This window comes from Genypterus blacodes, unplaced genomic scaffold (genome assembly GCF_046128005.1).
Source record: "Genypterus blacodes isolate CSIRO-AG114 ecotype Tasmania unplaced genomic scaffold, CSIRO-AGI_Gbla_v1 ptg000008l_1, whole genome shotgun sequence".
Taxonomy (NCBI): domain Eukaryota; kingdom Metazoa; phylum Chordata; class Actinopteri; order Ophidiiformes; family Ophidiidae; genus Genypterus; species Genypterus blacodes.
Genome location: NW_027466822.1, coordinates 2,601,364 through 2,626,303, shown reverse-complemented (window position 1 = coordinate 2,626,303; position 24,940 = coordinate 2,601,364). Strand labels below are relative to the sequence as shown.

The following is a 24,940-nucleotide window of genomic DNA, read 5'->3' as shown; positions in this document are numbered from 1 at the left end:
GTCTCAGTTACAAATGTCCACCATGATGGCTTCATGTGTTGGTGCTGTAAATGTTCTTCCAGGTGCCTTCCTAGCGTGTGTGAACATGGAAGCAGCTGCTCTCAGTCCTGGACCTCCTTCTCCTTTGACTGTTCAGGAACGGGCTACTCTGGATCCACCTGCCACACCTGTGAGCTCTAGTCCCTTGTAAATGTTATGTGTCTCCTGTCCGTGTCTCTGTCTTTGCTACATGTCTTTACTCCATGTCTTTACTCCATGTCTAGTCCACAATCGTGTCTCTGGACAGCATCTCAAGTCCTTGTTTATGTCTCTCATTGTTGAGTCTAGTGTCTTTTATCCAAGTCTTGTCAGCGTCTCTTGTAAAATTCCACTTGGAAGTTGAAGCTATATTACCTGTTTCCAAGACAAATCCTTAATGAGTTTCTCTGAGTTTCGTGTTTTCTTATAATTTTATGGAAAACTAATTTCCCTCTCATAACCTCATCTTAAAACACATTGAATTAATACACTGTACTGTATATTACAAACATTTCTTTCGCTATGTGTCTTTATTGAAGCAAATATTTTACATGACATTGCACATACAATTCTAGGCTAATTTGGAGATCATTTTTTATACAGAAAGAGGGGGAAAGGGAGAGAGAAAGATAGAGAGAAAGAAGGAAGGATGTATTATTGTTACTATTGTTGTTGTTGAACTTTATACGTAGACCCTGAGGTAGAAACAGGTAGATTGAAATTATGATCTCATAGGGTTAATTACAAATATAATGAAATATATTATCTCCAAGCTTCTAACAGGCTGTTTTGACATTTTGAACACAGGAGATGTGAAATTATAAAATTATTCTTAGAAAGATTTTTATCATAAAGAAAAATATGATTATGTGCAGAGACCAGATATTAAAAAAGGAAAAACAGGAATCAAACTTGCATGAACCAAAATCTTCTGAGAAATTGTTGATGAAAATGAAATGTTGATGATGATGGTGATGAAATGTTTACTGTTTGCCAGCCATCTATGAGTCATCCTGTGAGGCCTACAAGATGATTGGCAGCTCGTCAGGCTACTACTCCATTGATCAACATGGCAGTGGCCCCCTGGGGCCCACACTGGTCTACTCTATTGCAACATGACAGGTGAGCTGACACAAGTTACGCACTGGGAGGTCACCTGGCACTGATCCAGGAAGCTCACAACTAACAGGAAGTAATACCCACTTCCTGTCAGGGATGATGGACAGTCTGAGGCATTTTAATCTCATCTGTGTCTCTAGTACACAAAAGTCAGTGTATGTAGTCCATGACCATGTTTCTGTTCAGTGAACAGTCCACTTTCAATTCTTTACTTAGTCTTAAGTCCATATCCACGTCTCTGGTCAATGTCACGTCCACTCTCATAGATCTTCATGGCTCTCATCAGTATCTGTAATTGACGTCGTTTCTCTCTTGTCCATCTACTAGATAGAGTGTCTGTTTTCCACGTTCAAGTCTCTAGTCAGCCCATGTCCACGTCTGTCATGCCCATAACTCTAGTCACTGTTGCTAGTCCATGTCTCCAGTCAGCTCATGTAGCTTTTGTGTCTTGTCCATATATCTAACTAGTATCTCTAGTCCTACAGTGCCAGATCTCTACCACATACCTCTAGTCTGTGTCTCTAGTCTAATGAGGATTTTTTTCAATGAGATAAAATCTAATAATAAACCAAAGAGGAAATTGATTTAAAAGTGTAGTTTTTTTGGTTAAATATGTTTGAGTGATAAGAAGCCAAGGAGGTGGAAGGGGCCGGAGAAATTAGATTATTAAAATTTTTAAATCATTCTAATATTTGGCTATTTGTTAGCTGTTAAATCTCTAATGTGCTAACTCCTCACTCTTTCCTTCTACGTGCCTGAACTTCTTCTTCATGAACAATAATCAATAAGTGATTATGGAGACATGAGAGGCTGAAGAAGGGGTTGTAATGTGATAGAAACAATTGAATGTGGCCTCAGATCTGCACAGTGCAAGGATATAAGACTGCTGTTAGATTCATCAGTGACTAACCTGGCACTATGAGGCTGAAACGTATGCAGAGATGACTATATCGGAAAATGTAAATGTTTTTTTCATTTTTTTCTGTTTCTGTAGTGATATGCTGCAGGCTTCCACAAATGTGTCAAGGTTTCATAATAAGAGAGTATGTTGTGACGTGATCACATATGCTTTTGTATGTGGAGGACTACAATTACATTCGCTGCAGTGTGTCTTTCATGTTTTAATCCAATTTTTTTGATGGGTAAATATATAGTGTGTGCCCTGCAGCTCCCCTGGCTTCATTACATTTCAGTAAACTATGAAAATGAACCTAAGGGCCTTCAGATTGTGATGCATGAGGGAGCGCATGCGACACAGCCACAGTTTTCCACAGAGTTCTGCGGCTTAGTCATTAGCTGCCCTCACAGAACACAGAGGAACTGCAGCAGCTTCATATATACATATGTATACTGTAAGTCCATAGAAACATGTAGAGTGCATACAGAGCCATCAACCTCAACAAAAATCCAATGTTGAACTTCCCTATGTTAACAAAACAGTCGAGACTTGAATGAGTGGAACACATATATAGATATATATAATGTTTTTAGGAACATTGTCATTAAAAATCCCTCCCTCGATAGGTGATGTAAGGGTTTCTGTTGTTTGAGGCAGCCCTGAGCCGACTGAAGCAAAGTAGCCGTTTGTTCAGTACGAGTGTTTTATTACCTCTGGGCCAGAGCTCCACATCACTGCTCTCACTTCCACCGTCACAAGTTGCAGGTTACTCAAACCAACACCTGGAGGAGTTTTTTACAGACTGCTTTACGCAAACAAGGAACGAACAAACCAAACTCTCTGTGCTGCTGCAGACCACTATGGCTGACTTCTGTGCAGACTGAAAAGGAAAATAAGGCAATAAATCTCATGTCATGTGTACAAATTGATATATGTTTAATAATAAGAGATGATACAAGATTTTGCAATTGTAAATCAATTTATTTAGGCATGTTTACATCTTCATTGAAATATGCCACCCCGTGTGCATTTCCAAAGTGGTCACTTTAACTCATGGTGCGATTACTCAACATGACATGTGTACATGGAGAATAGCTCAATCACACTGACATGTATACATACTGACTTTCATCCGACACATCACATCAGTAATGGACTGATTTATCATTAATACACACAACAAGCTAAAGAAGCCTCAATGAAAGTCTGGTCATCAAAATCCCTTTGTTGCAGATGCTGTCCTCAGTGAGGATGAGGAGTGACAGTAGAAAGTAGAGACAGCTCATCATTAAGATATGAATGTGTTTACAGGTGGTGCAGCCTGCAAGGTCACTGCACTATTTTGTTACTCATTACCTTTAATAGCTGACACTGTATAATAAATGTTAATGGTGTTTTTGTCATTGGAGAGGAGAGGCAGAGAGAGGTCTTCTTTAAGTCTTGATTTAATGAAATTGCAATAGTCCATGATCAGGCTGGGGGCTTACCTTTGATAAGCTTTAAAACCAAGATAATATGTATTGAGATATTGTATTTGCTGTTCATATGTGCTGATAAAATAACTGCAGGGCACAGCCAACACATAGATCCCGTACATCCTATAGATTTGATTTGAAAAAGGTGCTTGTTCAACGAAAAATCTGATTGAAGATATGTGAAAATGACACAGAACACCAATTATTTAGAAAATGTGCAAACTTTTATTAGAGACACTTGAGATGGACATGGATGTGGACTACAGATATTTCTCCTTATAAGTTAATAAGGAGAAATAGGGAGTTAATGCAGTGGTTCTCAAACTTTTTCTGACACACGCGCACACACACACACACACACACACACACACACACACACACACACACACACAAACATCTTTAGCTTCCAGCTCCACTGGAATTTATTTTAAACATTGCAATTCATAAAACTGCAACTTCTTATTTGACAAAACAAAATAAATAATAAAGTGACAAATCACCTTAACAGTGGAATTATTAAAAGTCTAACGGTGTAATACTGTGTAACTTTAACTGTGTAACAGCATTTCTGCTTTCAACACATTTTCTCACTTGTCGTCCCCCCTGCAATACCTCTGTGCAACCCTAGGGGGCGCTCCCCCACTTTGGGAATGACTGAGTTAGTGGTTTATTGATTGTAAATTATAACCTGCTTTTTGGTGTCTGAAATTAAATTTCCAGATTTTAATTCACACCGACAGCTCCCTGTTAATGTAACACTGTAAATGTAACAGCAGCAGTGGTAAACACTGTAAACACGTGTTGCTGTATGTTACTGGTCATGTGTGCACGCTGGCTTCATGCATACAAAGTGTGTTTCTGTGCAGAGGAGAAGGTTTGGACAGTGGTGAGTCACAGCAGCACAGCTCCAGTCAGAGTCCAGGGCTCGTCTCTGCACACACCTTACACCATGACCTTCAACTACAGTGCCTCGCCTCAACAACTGCACGCCATCGTGTCACGGTCCAAGCAGTGCCAACAGGAAGTTATTTACAGATACAGGAAGTCCCGCGTCTTCAACGCCAAAGGTGAAACTGAAGACAATTTTCCCTTATTCCATCATCCCACACCTGCTCCATAATCATGAAACATTAACAAAGCTCTGAATTCCACCATTCTTCTATGCCTGAGTAACAAGCACATTGATTATTAGTTCAGATCAAACACAGACAGTCTCAGCTGTGGTCTGATGTGTCTAATTTGTAGTCACATTATTGTTTTCATTAATTAACATTAACATCAACAGTAGAGCACCCCCGTTTATTGGGGGTTGTTTAAAGCGTCTATAAAATCCAAGGGCTCATCCACCCTGAGACATGAATGCAGATAGTGGAATGTGTCTCTTTGAAGGAAACCCAACAAATAAAATAATATAAGAAATAAAATCTAATTTGTTCTTTAATGGAAAATCTGAATTTGGAAAACATTATTTAGATTGAAATGTTGGCAACATGGAACTGTATTTGTTTTTTGTTATATCTTGTGATTGATGAATGAAACAAGATATTTGACTTATTCTTCAAAAATCAACGTGTTTACATAGTTAAATTGTACGGTGCATTATCCCTCCAACGCACATGGGGGATGCTCAAGGATGTGCACAAGGAATACATCTAGCAACCACAGGACACAGATGATATGTGGACGGATGGACAGATTGATAATGGATGTATTTTGTTATTTGAACACTGCTTCAGCCTCTAATGCAGACTCAAACTGTGTGACAGATGAATCAAACTGCAGCTCCTCTGCTCTGCACTGTCCTCACTGACAGACAGAATGCCCACACGCAGGACACCAACAGCTCTAATGGATAGCCTTACAACGACAGCACCATATCAGTCTTCAGTACCGACCTGTAGGTGTCAGATACAGTTTGATAGGCTAGATAACACTGATATGATGTCTTTGTTTATTAATGTGCATCAGCTCCATATAGACACAAAGACACTACTACTTTACATTTTTATTCCAACAATACCAAAACTACTGTTGTCTTGTTTTTGGTAACTGAGGTAGAAGGTAGGAGGAGGTAATAGGAAGCTGAGAGGACATTGAAGAATGTGTTGGGTTTTTTCTTCTACACTTTTTGCTGCCTGCAACTGTAGAATTCCTCAATATCCAGTTCACCATGTACACGTTAGGCATATATATATAATATAATAATATATAATAATTGATTGAATGATCTTAAAAGTAAGATTGTCTTGTCTTGGATTTGAATGTTTCACCTAGTGTAAGAAGCTTCCATGTTGGAGCAACAAGTAACAGTCAGTGATATAGAGTATGGAAGTAAAGAAAGTTATAGGGAATTTTCAGGGTGAAATCAGAGTAAAACATAGTGAAGTTATGTACGGACTCTTGTCTCCTGACTGTATCCTGTAATCCTGCAGATGGAAGTTCACTGTCCTGGTGGATCAGGGAGGACAAAGGAGTAGCTACTGGGGAGGCTCCCAGTCTGGAGTTCAGCTGTGTTCCTGCAGCCTGGAGGAGAACTGCATTGACATGAACTACTTCTGCAACTGTGACACAGACACGCAATCATGGTACAAATGCGAGAAATACACAACGGAAATACAACATATAGTGTCCCTTCAAATACCTAGTGAGCTGACTACATAGTAAGCATCATGCTGGTGACTTTAACCGCATATTGAGACACCCTGTGTTGCTACAGATACAGTATGTGTAAATCACAGCTTTATTTGACATTTCTTCTTGTTATATTTAACATCCTAACCCCTACATTAGTAAATATGCTTTATAGAAAATCATTAACAGTAAGACTTAAGATAAATTAAATCGACCTTTTCACATTCAGAACCCATTAATAATAGTACAAGAGTACAACACAGACTGCGCATATAAAAACTTTGTCAATCTAATAAAATGTTCCCAAAATCTATTATCCATCCGAGTGTTTTAAGCTATGCCATTTTTATTATCCAGTCAGTTTATTTGCGATGTTATACAGCTGTATCATCCTACATTTGGTATCTTTGACAAAACTGGGCATTTCTTTATAACCTAAAATATAACTTTATAAAGAAGAAAATAAAACCATTGATGTTAACCTCAGTTTAAGTAAAACATTTTACTCCCTATATAATAATATTAACTTTTTTTGTATAGCACCTTCAAAAACATAGTTTACAAAGTGCTTTGACATTCAAGCAGGAATGAGGCGATCAATAGTATAACAGGTGTCCCTTTGATAAATGCGCCGGTTTGGTTTCTGAAAGTGAAAAGAGAACACTTGTGTTTACAGAACAACCAAATAACTGCCCAGCCAGTTACTGACAGAAACCAGTAACCAGTGTCAGTAACCACGGTGGTAGATTAGTTGTTGTTGATTTTAAATGAATTGTTGTATTTCCATGTTAGTGTTGATTTAGCTCTGGCGCTAACATGCTAATCCACGAAAAAGATAGATGTACAAAAATGTCAAAATGGGCATGTGTACAGCTCATTTAAAAATTACACCTTTTTGTGTAACTATTTTTGACAAAATGAATCCAAAATCCAAAATGAATTCAAAAACTCCACAGTAGTTCAAATAATGCCACAATGGCTCCGCCGCATTGCATTATGGGATTGCCTTACTCAGTATGTCAAAATGGCATGATGACTTAAAATTAGATCAAAATAAGGCATCTTCGTAGACAGCTCACTGAGAATTATGACTGCCTTTGTGTCTTAATGCTGAGTATGCAGGCAACTCACTACGTATTGGGACAGAGTATTAACACAGCAGTGTTGGTGCTCCAATCACTATTTGGGTCATTAAAGCTTTTCAAAATAAGAATCCATTTATATTTAGTTCAAACTAAAACTTAATAAATAAACGTAGTTCTGAAAGCACCATTGTAAAATTAAGTCACTTCTTGCATGCGCTCCTGCATGTTTTTTGTTTTTTTGTTTTTTTGCACTAGTGCTGATTCTCGTTCATTCTGTACTTATCTTATCTTAATATGTACCTCTACCCTTTTATAGTGAATAAATAAAACAGTGGATAAATAAGATATATGTAAAATGCATTCAATAATATGCAACATTTGCAGGGGCTAGACCCAGTCCTGTTTTGCACTGTCTGGCCCACAACTCACTAACTTTTATAAAAAATAGATTTGCAGGGCATTCAGGACATTCTCTTGTGATTTTTTTCTCATATCGGTCAAAGGTCAAGGTCACAGGGAAAGGTCAGAGTGTCAGCCCAAAAACATGAATATTCTTTCTGTGGGCTTTCCAACTGCCATTATTGCTGTAAATTATATATGTTTTTGAATGTGGACATCTCATTTATGTTCCCGCACAGTCCACTGGATGAATATCAGTAACTGCTATATCTTTTCAGAGCAGACATGTCATGATTTTATTCCCCATTGTAATTTTGCAATGCTGGCATGATCTTATTAATATTCAGGATGGAATTCCCTGTTTTTTTCTACCCGGTCAAAGGCACATGTGATGATGAAGATCCTTAAAACCAGTGCAGTCACAAGGGTGTAGCATCTCTCTGAGTGCATGTCTAACTTTACATGACATGATCTCTCTGCTCCAACTCATTTTACTCAGGGACAGTACTAATTGCAAGGTTACTTCCACTAAATAAAGAGCCCCAAAGTTGTTGTCTACCCATATAGTGCTATATGGTTGTCCAATTAATCTTGATTTACTTTGGGTATGTTATGCGGATAACTGTTATCTGTTTCTCTATCTGCACTGTATCTATGTAGTTTAATTATGTTAGAGACTTTCTGTGACAGTAAACATTTGATATTGTCTTCATTATTCCTTTATCATTCATATAATGATGGTATCACTAATCCTATTTCTATCGTATTTCTGATGAATGAGATAATATAATTGTAAATTGTAACTTTCCATGATTTATGGTAATCATCACTTTGACGATCCTCTTTGGAACTCCACACTGACTCAGAGCTCTGTCAGTCTCCATGGTGATAAATTGCTCCATTTTACTCCAGGTAATTGCAGGGAATGAATTGTTTTATATGGAGTTGTGGTTGTTCCCTGTCACAGGGCCAATGACACAGGAGTCCTCTCCTATAAAGACCATCTGCCAGTGAGCCAGATTGTGATCGGAGACACAGACAGAACCGGATCGGAGGCCATCTACCAAATGGGTCCTCTGTGTTGCTATGGAGACAGTAGGTGACCTTTAGATTTGGCTGCATGTGGCTGCTTGTGCTAGATGTTGATCTGAGACACACCATGTTCCTCCTTTGACCTTTCACCTAAGAACTGTTTATGTCCTTATCCCTGAGAGAGGTCACACCAGCTCAGCTTTTTATGATTCTTTTTTTTCTGTTTGACTTTGACTTCAACTTTATTACCTCTATTTCATTTTCCTGTATTAACTGTTTTGTTTCTTTTCTGTCTGATTCTTGGTTTGAAGTTTGTCTATGTAGAATATAACTATAACCTCTATCAGGAATCTGACCTCTACGTTACGTCCGTCTTTTCTTTCCTTACAGAGTCTATATGGAATGCTGCCTCCTTTAACCTGGAACGTTCCTACCTGTACTTCCCCTCCCTCCAGGCAGAGCTTGGTTTGGATGTCTCCTTCATCTTCAAGACCAGTGCTCCTTTAGGAGTCTTTCTGGAGAATCTGGGCCTCAGAAGCTTCATTCGATTAGAGCTGAGCTGTGAGTGAACCTTCAGAATAAGACAGAAATGACATTAGGACAGAGTTGAGGACGTACTGAGAATAAATTGTGAAAAGCACAGATGCACCTAGGAACACCCACATAGAAGCTGTCTGTCATATTTTTGCTTCTCTCAAATCAAAACCTTTCCTACAGCTGACAGCTCCACTCCCTGAGAAAAGGAGCTTTCAGGTGAACATCAGCAACGTCATGCTGTCAAAGGAGCCTGAACAGCTCAGAGACATTGGGTCGACACCAACGAAGAGAAGATGAACTCCTCTGAGTGTGGCAGATTTGACAAAATTTGATTTTCAAGGACATTTTGTCTGAACCAGATTGCTGAAGTTGTTAATTAGAGCATTTGTGTCATTATTCAGCAATTTTACAATGTCACCAGATAATGTGAAGTAGAGGAGAGGATATTTCGGAGACATTCATGCGGTACCAAACGATAATTGATTTTATGCATTACCGTCATTATGGCATAACACAGTGCTGTTTGGGAATAAACAAGATGGGTTTAGCTTTTAATGTGGCTTTGCACTGTTGAAGAAATCGAACAACAGGATCCTTTCAAAGGCAGAAGGACCTAATAAGAGAATTGAGTTTGCATGTTCTCGACATGTTTGTGTGTGTTTACGTGTGGTCTTCCAGGATTCAATGGAAGCAGCGATAGAGAGTTTATACATTGTCACCGTAACTGTTGTATTTGTCACCGTAACAAACAAACTGATGGTTAAGTCATCATGGCCATGTTTATGTGCTGTTACACAGTGAATGTCTGTAAGGAGTTCTCACTTTTTCTCAGGATATTTGGAGCCTGAATGTTTTACCGCAGGTTCCTGCTGCAGGAGAGATATGGTCAAATATTGACGAGCTGTCAGCTGAGCCTCCTCATAAATCCACTCAGGTCATCAAGCTTCCCCATCGTCTTTGTATCACATTGCATCAGCAAGGGAAGATATATGGGAACATAAAAAAACAAGTATCCCCTTCAGCCTGACCCGGCTGTCTCTGTGTGTGTGCTTGTGTCCGTGTGCGTGTGTGTGTGTGTGTGTGTGTGTGTGTGTGTGTGTCCGTGTGTGTGTCCGTGTGTGTCCGTGTGCCTGCCTCAGCTCCCTCTGCGGTGACTTTCTCCTTTGATGTGGGAAACGGTGCGGTGGTCCTGTCCATGAAGTCCCCCCTCCCTCTGAATGACAGACAGTGGCACTACGTGAGGGCGGAGTGGAGTGTGAAGGACGCCTCCCTGCAGCTTGACCAGCTTCCCCTTCGCTTCCTGGAGGCAGAACCTGACAGACACCTCAGCTTACAGCTCAGCAGTAAGCAGTTTGTTGGTAATAAAATATGACTATTGTGACCAATAAATGATAAGCGTCAATATTAAACTCTGTATGTACATGTGATGATGATGAGTATACATCAATAAGTAGATAGTGTGTGTATTGTGTTTGCAACATTTGCCTGTTTGTCAAAACTCATTTAACAAACTCATACACGTAATTTTAATTACAGCTGAAAATCAGTCTGACAGACTATTAACTTCTGCAACAAAAGAAATTCGAAACAATTACTAGTAGATTGAAATAGCTTGTATGGATGAGTTGACAATGCCTACAGGCTGCAGATTAATGGGGCGTGTCTGGTATTGAAGCGAGATCTTTGCTGATCACAGAGACACTAAACAAGACGCATGTTTTTTTAAGGGACTTATTTAAGACTTGATGTATTAGGCTGCAGTAATTAAGGACATTGGAGGTCATCCAATGTCCATTTAATTATTGCTGAGGAATCACAACAAACACAGTTAGAGATACAAAAAATCCTTTCGGAAATGAAATTACGTTTCAAGGTAATTTTTTTACTATTTATGTGTTAACAGCAAAGACGATAAACCTCTTAATAAACCCTTCAACTAAGAAATAATGAGATTTTTAACAAAGTCTCATCTCCCAGAAATGAAAATATACTAACAGTGAACTGCTTCTAAATGAATATTGTACAATTAATACGTTATCCTCCTTAACAAATTTTGCAGTTACTCAATAAACTAACAGATTAGTTTGAGATAATTTGAAGATATTTGTGGTTTGCAAAGATAATGACAGTTGACTATGTATCTGTATGTTTCACACACTGAAATCCTTCCCCAGTTTCAATAGATTTCCCTGGACTGATTATTATGACAGTAGTAACACAGCACTGAGAATTATGGGTAAATAATGGCCATCCTTGTCCCAGGGGGAATGGCCTCATTGCAGAGAGGCTTTCTGGGCTGTATCAGGGCTCTGACCATCAACGGCGTGACCTTTGACCTGGAGTAGAAGGCCAAGGTGACGGCAGGGGTGAGTGCCGGTTATCCCGGATACTGCAGCGGCTCCAGCAGCCTCTGAGGCTGAGAACAGAGGGAGGTGCATGGAGAAGAGCAGCGGCTACACCTGTGACTGCTCCCTGTCCCTGGCCCATCTGTAAAGAAGGTGAGTACCAGTGACACCAGCTGCAATCTCCACGAACAGATCATCTCACTGGATGAAACGGACACATTTGATAGGTGATTGATATATTTCCTTTTACATTCTAGAAAGCATTTGTTTGTCCTTGTTTAGAAGACAGGAAATGACTGTGGCATGATCAGAAAGGTTCAATTCAGATTTGGTCCCTACAAAGGCTTATCCCGGCCATTATAGCGCAGTAACGGACTCGTCATCTGTTGTTTACCTCACCGCTACCTCCTGCCTAAATACGAACGAAACGGAACTATGCTTGATTATATCTGATGCTGCAAAATATTTAATGGCACTGATCAATGAGAAAGGGTCATTAGGTCCATATGTTCCATATTAGCTTTAAGTAGAGAGATTAGTAAAGAGTGACAGTAAGCAGAGTTTTACTGTGTGGAGGTGATCAAAGTGGTAGATTGTGGCTCTGCAGTCTCTGCTGTGTCTGCCAGTATCAAACTAGTTTTGTGTTCGCTTGCCAGAGGCCAGTGCCACATGTCAGCAGTATAAAATCGAGTTGATGCTCCCTTTGGTCCAGTAGTATGAATGAGTCAGCTAATAGAAATGTGAAATACAGGAGTAAAGAGCAGCTGTAGCTATAAACTCAGCAGAATAGCTCTGTGCCATTGTCAGAAAAAACTACATGAACATTTAAATTTCCACATTCAAAGCAACACTACAATAAACAGTTTCCTGTGATATTATTTATTCATAAGCTTCATTGTCTGTTGTTGGAAAAATGAACAAAGCAGCCCAGAGATGATCTGCTTCATGGATCTGCTCAGTTCACTGCGGCATTCTGAAGCAGCCCTCAGGTCATCACCATTATCAGCATCATGTGTCTTAAATAACAATGATTTCATAACATTTGCTGTCACGGTTCATGGTGCCAAGATCAGCAATCTTTGTGTTTTATGTGACCCTTTGATTTTTCCTGTAGCAGCAATTATCAACAAGCAGGGGATGGATTCTACATTGTTGCTACCCAGAGGATGAACTTTTCTCATTAGTACTCTCCATGATATTTCCATGTGCCCATGTTACACCCTTAGGCCAAAACTTGTATTTGTAGCCCCGCTACTGTTGGGGCTGTAAGAATTGTAAACCTGTCAGTGTGTAGTTCATCTAATTTTCGTGGGCTGCAGCTGTAATGGAGCTGAGCTGAGCTGAACTCCTTTCAACTTCCTTTATGTACAGAGGTGTCGGTGTCCTTCGACAGAGAGTCCTCTGTGACCTACACCTTCCAGGAGCCCTTCTCAGTGATGCGGAACAGAAGCTCTCAGGCCTCCAGTGTGTCCAGAGAAAGCAGCAGTAGGGCCAGAGAGAACATGGCCTTCAGCTTCGTGACCTACCAGAGCCCGGCCATGCTGCTGACTGTTAGCACCTTCAGCCAGCAGTACATCACTGTCATCCTGGCCACCAATGGTACTTTCACACTGTGTTTGTCTGGACAGAGAATAAAGAAACACAATAGAGCTTTGACTTATAATGACAACATCACTACACATCCTATTAAACCACTATTTGAATATGAGGAATAATAGCATAATATAACTGTGTGTCCACTGATTGCTGATTGCTGTATGATAGCAACCATTTTAAAGTCAAAATCGCTTAATTTGTGTTTCTTTCTTTCTTGTTCAAATACGGGGAGAGATGCTCACCTGGAATTGCCCAATCCCTCACAAACTGGATTGAGCACATGTAATTGCCCATTGCCTGTCTCTTGCTTTCTCCATGTATATTTATAATATAAACAGAACAATAAAATGTTTGTAGACACTTTTATAATTGGTCCTCTCTTTCTTCAGTGTAGGTTGTGTTTTTTACGTTTGTGTTTAACATATTCAGACTTGCTGATCTGACATAAAACTGCACTGAAAATGCAGGAGGTGAGGCAGCCAGTACCTCTGCCTCACTGAAGGAGGTGTGTGTGAGGCCACGGTTTTATGCTTGTTCTGTGCTTGTTCTTTTCTTCCACACAGAGATGGAATCGATGATAACTTTCCATCCAATGAATGCAACTTTAATCAAATACATTATATGAGCAAATCTATTAAAAAAGTCGCCACTTAAAAAGATTTATTTTTTCATATCGTATATACTGTCATTTGTACATGGAGGGTGCAGAGCTAATCTGCGCTCTCTCTCTCTCTGAGCGCAATACACTTAACATTCTTCCTTGGCCAAATATGTACCTTACCTATATGTGTGTGTAAAAAATGCTGATGTGAAACATGCTCACATCATGAGATATTTGTCACCTGACTGCACCCCTGAGCCCACACTAGTCCACACTATGTACTTAAGCCACTGAAATTGTCCCATTGCATTATAATGTATGCAATTATGCATATTATGTTATTAGTGCTCCTCAAATTTATAGGATTAAATAATGCCATCTGTTGGAGGGTTTGTAGCTCGCTGCAATATTTCAAGCCACCTCAGCAGCCAGCGAGTTTTATTGTGTGTGTGTGTGTGTGTGTGTGTGTGTGTGTGTGTGTGTGTGTGTGTGTGTGTGTGTTTGTGTGAACATTCTGATCAGTGGTCATCACAAAACATGACAGTGGCACCAGAGGAAGGACATGGAGATATTTCACATATTCAAGTTTTGCACAGACCGGTTATTTCTATTCTGTCAAAGAAAGTGTCTCAATTATCAAAGAGAATAAAAAAACATAAAGCCAGTGGCCCCCCAACCGGCCACTTGACCTTCCATCACTCACACTATCTCGTTGCCTGAGCACTCACGGGTGAACTCAACCACTGCACAACCCCTCCCCCCTGTCAACGAAGATCGTTGGCCACCCCAAGATTTTCAGTGGCCCAATCTGGCCCCCCCAGGAACAATATCTGCAGGCGCCACTGCATAAAGCTGTGGGAGTTGTTAAGGTTGTGAAATTGAGGTCTTCGTGCTCTATGCGTATGTACGAGTATGATCATGAATGTGTCACACTCAGAGCTCTAAAGAAGAAGGTACAAATGACTCAGGTCTCTGTAAACACTAAAGCCTCAACGAGACACTTCATCACTTTCATCATTTTTATTTGTAGAAGCTAAAACAACACGAAGCCTTCTGAGCAACAGCTGTAATATTGACCCATGTCCACTTTGTGATGCTCAGCTTTCCGACTCTGTGATCTTTCAGCTTGTGTGTGTGTGGGAGGAACACTCAGCACATATTGACACATTCAGTATGGGAGCAAAGACCTGTGAGATATATATTTATATCTCAAAAGGCAACTGAAGTACAGCAGATATGGAGGTCTATTATAAATAAGCCACCAGTCAATAGGTGCATTCTCCTCTGTGTGATTCTAGATTGCAGTGTGATGAAAACACGACACCAAAGTTAGAATGGGGGAAAAGTAAGACTCGCTTCTGAACTCCAGTCTGTGGCTTTTAAATCAATCTGTGTGACAGAACACTTTAGAATCCGTCTTTTCATGTTGTTTCTGTGGCTTTGTGTGCAGGGACTCTGCAGATCTGGTATCACCTTCAGGTGGACCGGAATCCAGACGTGTTCAGCCCCACCCATAGCAATCTGGCATACGGACGACTACACCGAATCAGAATTCACAGAGAGGTCAAAGCTGTCTATGTACAGGTGAGTGATGGACCACCAAGTCCTGCATGTGGACATTTGTTCTGAATCACTGAAAATAACGCAACCATCTTCAGAACTTAAAATAAAGCTGGATAGATTTTTACCAGCATAAGTAGGAGACATCCCTGAACACAAACAAACATCACGTCCCGTATACTAACAGTAAAGTTTGGATTCTATTTACAGCTGGAAAATCAAAGTTCCCTTTTAGTCTCCTTTTGGCTGAGAAAGGGGTTTATGTTGTAAGAGGGTGTGCACTGTTTTAAGGCTTCATGTTTTTGCTGTTTTTTTCTAATGTCTAACTCAGCCAGCCAAAGCTACTAGCCTAGTATTTATGTATTTGTGATGATTATTGTGATTTGTTGTGACGCCAATATATTTATATATCACTTTGATAATATCGATGTTTAACAATATTTTTCAGCACCCCCTTAAATGTTTACATTTGCCTTAATAGTTCCTTAGAGCAGCAAATCTAAAATAATGTACTGGTGTTTTTTAAATGAAAACACAAAACAGACAGATTAGGCAAACCAATATTCATTATTCTGATGCTAGTGATAGTTTAGTGTAGTTAGACATTTCAATCAAAAAAAACATCTTTGCTTATTAAAGATAACACAAAATATTTATATTATTATATTTATTTAGTACTTATTTCCATTGTGTTCCAAAGAAATAAGCAATACAAAGTTGTGCAATTGCCAGAAATTGAATATTGAATATATAGGCTAATAACACCATTTGAGTTTCATTGTCCATTGTCCCTCACACACCTGACACCTGAACTATCGAGCTGCAGGAAACATAGACAGATGTCGAGCTGAAATCCTGAATGGATCTCGTTCAACACAGACAACAGTGTGGGAGTGGCAGTGTTGCATTTCATAGTGCTCTTTCTCACCAATTCCTCATGCTAATATCCCCAACTGGAGCACACAGAGATTCCAAACATCAATTCAACCCTTTCACTTTTTGTGAGAATTGAATAGTATAATAATGCTAAGGCTTTGCTAATGTGTTCCAGCGCTCCAGCCTTCCGTCAGTCATTGAAGAATCCCCAGAGCAATAGGAGGGAACATTTAATCGACTAATTCTGCATAATGCCTGTCTGCAGTTTCAATCACTTGCAATAATCGATAATATTTTACCTATTGATTTTTTCTGTGGACTGGTTTATGTGCTTCATAGCAAAATATTTGTTCAAACAATGAATATGAAACATGCTAAAGGCAAAGGAGTGAGTAGTAACAAACATTAACGATTAGTTTCCCTTTGTCCCTTTATTTTCATATGACATTCCCGAAGTGAAGTGGAGAGCAGCAGCGCTAAAGGGCGGCTGTTCGTCTCTGGGAGCTCTTAAAAACAACAGGGGTGAACACAGAAGTGTAAAAGTGATTTATAGAAGACAGTGACAATTTGCCGCAAATTCAGAGACTTGTCACAGCAAAATCAATGATTTTGATCATAGTGTAATCCTGGGAAGTCTGGCTTATGGAGACCCCCAGAACTTCCAAGAGCATGCAGTTTAGAATGCTACTATAGAATAATACCAGATGGTGTTTTGCATGTGTGTAAACATCGATGTCACCACATGTACAATAGCTCACCCCTACGGCCACCACTATTTTGCAAAGAATCAGTAAAAACTCTAAGTAATGGCAAAATATAAGTTGATTTAGATTTAATGATGCGTCATTAATGTCTTATAACATTGTATGTTGAAAAGACATTATTGAAACAAAGAATTTGAATTTCATCTTGTTCCACCTGCAGATGATGTGTGAACTATAAAGAGATGTGGGGGGGAAAAAAATCAATATTCCATTTAATACACAGTGAAATCTGCTGTCAGCAGGAGCTTCAGTGGGTCTATACTGCAGTAGATGTTTCAGGCGTGACTTCTAAACAATGACCTGATGAAAACACTTCAGTGCTGGGGGAGCATGTTGGTGTGGAAGCTGAAGGTGTGGAGCACTTAAAAGCTCAAAGTGATGTGTGAAGCAGTGAAAAACACAATACTCCATCTATAATGTATTGAAATGTGCTGCTGTTGCTGCCTCGGCTGGGATTTCTTGTAACCGGCTTATTATTTGATTACTTTCCACTCATCCAGACGGACCAGGACATCCACAGGAAGTACACCCTGTCATCTGATGCAGAGCTGATCCTCATCAGATCCTTGACACTGGGAAAAGTCCTCCGTAAGTCCTTTAATGATGCATGGTTTTAAAAGGAAGCTGGAATTACATAGCATTAATAACATTGTCAGCCACCAATGGTACAGAATATTTCCATTTATTATTTCTGCAAACATTTCTGATACATTGTCAGAAATGTGACTGCACTGGCACAGATGACAGACTTTATCATACATACTGAGGGAGATTTTACTTTAATTATCATCAATGCTGCTATTCAGATCTTATAAACAGCAAGAGGCTACAGTATACGTCTCCAGTTCCTCTTGATATATGAGCTCCTCTGTCTCTGTGTTTGTGAACAGTCCACACTGACTTACAGCTTTTCATTTCCCTTTGCTTACAAATGAGGACATAGTTTTCTTTCTGAGAGAATTGGCATAAATCCCCATTGTCTGCTCACACTTCAAATGGAATTGAATCTCTGTGTCTGCAGGAAGAGAACATTTCAATGAGGAGGTGATGCAAGCAGCTTCAAAAGGTTTCATTGGTTGCCTGTCCTCAGTCCAGTTCAATCACGTGGCCCCACTAAAAGCTGCACTTCTGAATCGAGGAAGCTCATTGGTCACCATCCGTGGTCCGCTGGTCCAATCCAACTGTGGAGCATTGGCGGACTCACACACTCTGCAAGGTAACACAACTACAGTGCTGAGGTGGCGTCACAATGTATAAATAAAATAACTAAGGCCAAAGAGAAATGTTGCTAATTAGGTTCAAAGTTTTGGTGACTTATATTCAAAATGAGGTTTAAGACCAAAAAGTTTAGTTTGATTTTGCGGGTGGTAAAATAGGCGTTGGTTATATAAAGGAACAATTTTATACATCCTGGGTGTTTGTGTGCAGCAGCAGCTGTATAGCTCTGACTCACTGACAGATGTTTACAGTCTTTATGTCCATTTCGTTTCAAAAATCATTCAGGAACAAGCCAGAACAAAAACAAACTAATATCTTCCTGTCTGCCTCATCATTGTTAAGCAAACAGTCGTTCCACAGGCTGCACGGCTCATTCACTCATTACAGAAAATTCCTCTCTTTACCTGTTTCTCATTTCTGCTTCTCCAGATCAAAGTGCAACAGTCAATAAAGAGAAGGAGCAACATGGCAGCCAGAGAGATTTGGCTCTAATAGCAGGTCTGTTTTCTTTCAAAGGAAAATGATTATCATATTAATTATTATTTAGATGAGTTCCAGCCATCCGTAATATGTCACTGTCTCCGTCTACTGTCGTTTCCTTCTCTCTGTTCCTCTCTTGTTCTCTCTGTCTGTTCAGCTCATTCTAAAAAAAAAAAAGATGTTTGGAGATGAGCATGAAGCTGCTGCTGATCATTTAAATTGCTCTCAAAGCAAAATCTGTGTGTGCATTGTACTAAATGATCATTCTGCTCTCCCCTGATGCTCCATAATATTACAAATCAGTGTTTGCACTGCAAAGTCAGCTGTGTGTTCACATTAGTGATGTCTCCAGTCAGTTTTCAGGATCACTAACGGGGCTGATCAAGCCCTGTGTGAATGGATCCTATCGGCTGGGAAGCATGATCCTTTTCCAACTCTTTGGCTATTGTAACCTACTGTTCTGCAGGTGCATCAGCTGTCAAAAACAGCATCAGTTCCCAATATGCAGCTTTGAGAGCAAATGAAGCATGAAGTTTCATGAGCAAACAGCAGCCAACACTTTAGATGAATGAAATCCACAGTGACAGCAAGCAGAGCTGCTTGTTTCTCTTTGTTTCAGTGACATTGCTCAGGTGAAGCACACCTCTAAATGAGATTCAGAGACTTTCCAACACCTGCCAAAACATCAACCACACACATTTACACTGACAGTCCTAACACAAACTATACACAGGTAAAATGAAGGCAGTGATGCTGGTTGTACTTGTTTGACTGTCTGTGTTCTTAATCTGTTGCACTGTATTATGCAGGGAAATAGAAATGGATGAGGATGTATTGAGCTGACACCATTCGCACTGGGACCTGCTGACGTGTGTGTGTGTGTGTGTGTGTGTGTGTCTTGTCTGCTCCTCAGGTGTGGTGTCAGCAGTGGTATTCATTGCAGTGTGTGTGTTGGCTGTGGTGACCCGCCTCCTGTACCGACAGCAGCAGGCCCAGAGGAGCTCCAGCATGAAGCAGAAGGAGCACAGACACAGTGTGGACACAGCCTACCGGGCAGAGCTGCACCTCCACAACTCAGTCAGGGACAACATGAAGGAGTACTACATATGACAGCAGCATGCCGTCTGTGGGCCCAAACCACATACCTCTGGGCCAGAAAGGACTGACAAGGGGACGAGCTGCTGCAGCATTCCTCACAACCACAAATCTGTGCCCCGAACACTGCAGCAGACTGAGGACTGTCCCACTGTCCAACCCTCCAGGACATCAAGGAGCTGTATCTGTTTGAGCCTGAGATGATTGACAAGCAGGGTGGGGGGATGGATGTGCCTAATATACCTCTAAGTGTTTATTCCCCTTTTTTGGAGTAATAACACATTCACATATACATCTTACTGTTCTTCTTTGTGTAACACACAATGGAAGGAAACTGAGAATAGATGAAAGACAGAATTGCACAATAGCTCAGCCAAAACATTTGCTGTTTGCCTTTGAGCAAAAGTGTGACTGTAAGTAATGATTCTTTGCACTTTGTTTGAAGATGAAAGGATGTTTGTTTTTCATTTAATCACCACAATAATCAGTTTGGAACAATCCAGGCCAACTGTGCTCAGCGCTTTGTGCAGGTCAGAATAAAGCAAAATGTGAAAATCATCACCTGACATCATTTGTCCATTGTCCATCTATGTATTGAGTTTTATGTATTTATTTGATTTATTTGTTGTATTTCAAGCAGGACATTTTTATAGATGTGTTACCATCTCAACACAACAATGTAACTCCTTAGGGTGGCTGTGTGGGTAACAGAGGACAGGGCTCTAAGTGCTTGGATCCTATCTCTGACTCACCATGTATGAGTCTGCAACGCTCCAGTATCAGTGAATACATACCTCTAAGAGTAATGGCTTCATTTGCTGCTTAATTCTTCATTATAATGATTGGTAGAGCTGTATGTTTGTAAACCAGACATTTGTATTCATCTTTGTAGCGTCTCTACATGTATTTTTGGTGAACATCAGTGAGCAAAATGTTACTTTTAGGAGGAAAACATGAATCTAATAAGAAGAAGAAGAACAATCCTTCAATCGTCCCACTCATGGGAATTCACACAGGCCTGAAATACACACACATGCACAAAAAAGCATACAATGCAGTACAGTACATGCAGTAATGGAGAGATGACAGGGCTGAGGGGGCTGCCCATTGAATGCACCCGGTTAAGTGCCTTGCTCAAGGGCACCGCAGCAGTGCCCAGCTACCAGTCCACCTTCCATAATTTTGGTCTGCACTAGACTTAAACCGGGGACCCTTCAACCTTTCGGTTTCCTAACCAAGTCCCTACAGACTGACAATGTTATGACAAGCATTACACGGATAACCAGTGATTTTTGGATGTTTGACTGTACATGTCCTGATGAAAATAGCACAAATCTAATCTGGTGTTTAATGTTCCATATATTTCCTTAACCGTCTGACCCAATTAGAAAGGAACTGCAAATTGACAGGCTTATACAATTTGGTATAAATTTGCACATTCATAGTTAACATGAAGAGAGATTTACTGGAAAGAACTGAATAGGATGGAAATGATTATGGAAGGCACATGCAATTCAGAGAAATCTTAAAAACAACTGCTAAAATATATTGTTGTATTTAACATTTTATGTTTATATATATTTATATTACATTACATATATTTATATTTATATAGTCAAAAAAGGGTGAAGTAGCACAGCTGACTGATTTTTCAGACTGAACCTAAACACAAGGGGAAACTTATTCTGAACTATAAAGGTCAGCTGAGTGGCAAGATGGAAAACAAGTGTAGACTTTTGAGACAAAGATGGTTTGGTGGAATATTTCATTTCATATTTTTGATTCACAACACACATAAATCTTTTAAAGGTTAAACACAAAAACTCAATACAAGCTGGACCCTCCACAGACATCAGAAACTAAGAAAAGACAATTGTGAACAAAAAGCTATGCCACTTCACAACACTCCAGCTTGCTTCTCTGCAAGATCTAGTAAGTAATCTGTAAATGTTCAAACCAAACAGCAATTAAATAGTGTCTGAAAATGCTTAGTTCTTAAACTCGAGACAATCCAGTACACTAAGAGGGGTCACACTGTTAAGTTCTATCAGAGATGGCAACCATTTATCTCTTACTTCACAGATCTACAGGCTATGCCAAACCAGTGACGCTTTACCAGAACACTGAACAGTTCTTTTTTGTTTTTTCATTTTATTTTACATCCCAGGCGGTCCAGGACGGGGTTGTATGGATGTGGGGTTGGGTTGGGTTTCTGGGTGGGATGTCCTCTCTTTGTTATTGTTTTGTTTGTCTCTTCTCTCCTTCTCTGTACCACAGCCTATGATGTGATCTGTACTAACCTACATTGCTGTTTGACATCATCCTGCAAAAACTGTATTTACCCTTTGAGATCATTGCAATTTTAATCTACTTGTATTCTACCTCAGGGTCTGTATAAAGTTTAACAACAATAGAAATAATAATACAGCCTTCCTTCTTTCTCTCTATCTCTCTCTCCCTTTCCCCCTCTTTCTGTATGAAAAATAATCTCCAAAATACCCTATAATTGTATGCGCAATGTCATGTAAAATGTTTGCTTCAATTAAAAACAAATAGCAAAAAAAAAAAGAAAATGCTTAGTTGGCCAGTGTGTTAGTGTCAGATATGTTCTGAAAATGGAAATATGGCAAAAACATGTTTTTACCAACTGCCCCACATCCATGACTACTTCACAAACCTAAAAAAGTAGAATTGCTATGCTATCAGTTTACCTCTGTTTCCAGTCATTATGCTAAGCTAAATGGATAATGTGTCCGTCCTCTGTCCCGCTGTACTCCATGCTTACAGATGAAACTAATCCCCTCTTCTCAGCTCAGACAGTCGGAATTCTTTAATGGACTCGGATCGATATGAGCTGAAATCCGACTCCTACAAGACAGTGTCATTGATTCAACCGGATTGAGAAACGTTGTGCAATTTAGATGACTTTATACGTACAAATACTCAGGAAATCCAAAACTTTGAATCCCTTAAAGAAAGACTTCGTACAAATCCATTTTTGGAATCTGTTTCTTTGTGTGCATTTTTCATACACAAGTCTCTCTCTCTCTCTCTCTCTCTCTCTCTCTCTCTCCCTCTCTCTCTCTCTCTCTCTCTCTCTCCCCTCCCTCTTTCTATCTCTCACACACTTTCTGTGACAAATCTACAGAGTGACATGAAGTGATTAGAATCAATCATTCTGCTGCTTATTCATCACACTGTGAACTTGGTGTAATGACTTCTGGGACACCTATATAAACTCTTGGGAGCTCACTTCCTGTTTTATTGCAATAAGGAGAATTACAGGCAAAGTTTCTTTCCAGGGAATATGTGCGTTAATGAGCTCAGCAAAGTTCCTGTGTGAGAACTGTTTGATTATTGTGTCAGCAAACTAAATTACCACAATATGACTGAATAATATGCTTTGGTTTGTATTCATAGTTTGTGAGAATAAGAAAGCAAATGCTGCAGTCTAATATATTTACACAAACCAACCTGCACTGCTCACTGTAACCCCAAGTTCACATCATTAACAGATGATATTGTGCTGTCTGTAATGAATTCATTTAGAGGACAATGGCTGCATATTAGCCTTATTACTTGTTTTGTGCAATTTCAGCTTTTGATTGAGAATGGGGCAGAGATGTGCGGAAGGTTAGGGTTAGTCTGTTTGCATCAGTAATGCAATTAATGTATTGTATTTGTTGCCATGGTTTGCCAAAGCCTTTGTCGTATTTGTCTCGTTTTTCCATTCGTAATTCCAAATATCTTACAAAGCATATATCTATTTTTATTTGACACATGGGTTTGTTTAATACATTTGTAACATTAGCTATACTGATTGGGTGTGTGTCTTCTGAATTGGATGGCCCTACATGTTTCCTCCTCTCTGTGATTTTATTTCTTTGTGTAATTCTGTTTCCAACCTTTATCACCTGCACCTATCAACGTTTCCCTCTGACTTCCACCCCAACATCCAGATCTTCAGTCCAGCTTCCATAAGCATTCTCTGTCTTCATACCAGCACATTAGCATTGTGTTTCATGTTGTTACAAATGTAAGCTTAACATCTGAAAACTCTTCAGTTGGTTTCTTCTGGTTTGATGTTGGCCTAGCAAGGCTTTGCTGAGCTCCTCACTTCCTCTTTTTCCGCTTGAATCTGTTCTGTTCAGTGTTCACCAGCAGACGTGCTGGTAAAATCCCCCAGTAAAAAGCCAAAATAACTCTCTGGATCATGTTAAAGCAGCACTGGGTAGTTCTTGTCATCCTCTAGAGGTGTTATTGTCATTTATTTATATTTACAGTGCTGTTGGGAATACTTGGCAGAAGAGGCAGTAAAAAGATAATGGGATGATTTCATGGTGCAAAGATTATTCCAAACTTCAAGCTCCAAAACAAATCAGAAAAAGAAGTACAGACCGGCTCAACTGCCCAACTGCTGCTATAGGGCTTTACTAACAGTATATAAAATACGTATCAGGAATTCTTAAATTAACTGTAATTTAATTTTTTCATAATTCCATCTCCACCACAAAATACACCATAGTTAACACTGTGACGTCATGAAACCCCAGAGTGACCCAGATTAGTGATCTGATTTGTAAATGGCCGATGAAAAGCAATGCAACTGTAATATGTCAGCCTGTTGATTTTTAATTGGCAGTTAGTCACTAAACAATTATATGGTAAACAAACAATACTGAAATGATGGTGTGTTTCCCAGCTATATTTACAGCAAGTGTTGGAAATTTGAAAACAAAAAAAACAAGTCTGTGACATTATTGTTGCAAAAAAAAAGAGTGAAAAAACCCCCAACCAAGGTGATTGCTTCATTAAAGTAAAAGAAAAAATGTATCTGTTACAATATAAAGTTATTGGCAACGCTTATGTCACTGCAGTTAGCGTTTCTGCAGTGCAAAGGTTCCAATTCACTGTCCCTTGTTTTAGGCCTATAATATAGGATATAGAGACGAATATTGTTTTAACTATTAAGCACAATATTCACAGCAAATCACATGTTATGATTGCTGTATCTGACTTTCATCATCATGCTTTTTTTTAGTTGACACATCTAGTTGCCCGTGTTGGTTGGGCTGTTTGACAGCAGGATTACTTGAAAAGCTATAAACCAATTTTCAATCCACTCAATTTTATAGTTGATGTAGTTGGGGATCCAGATAAAGAATTCCCACTTTCTTTACAATGGTGAGATGTTGAGGTTTTCTTCATTTT

The 24,940-nt window shown here is 39.6% G+C and overlaps 1 pseudogene; it reads left to right on the top strand.

Moving 5' to 3' along the window:
* The window catches only part of LOC143004167 (contactin-associated protein-like 5), a 35,506-nt pseudogene extending 15,762 nt beyond the window's left edge, over positions 1-19,744 (top strand).
* The last annotated feature ends 5,196 nt before the right edge of the window (positions 19,745-24,940 follow it).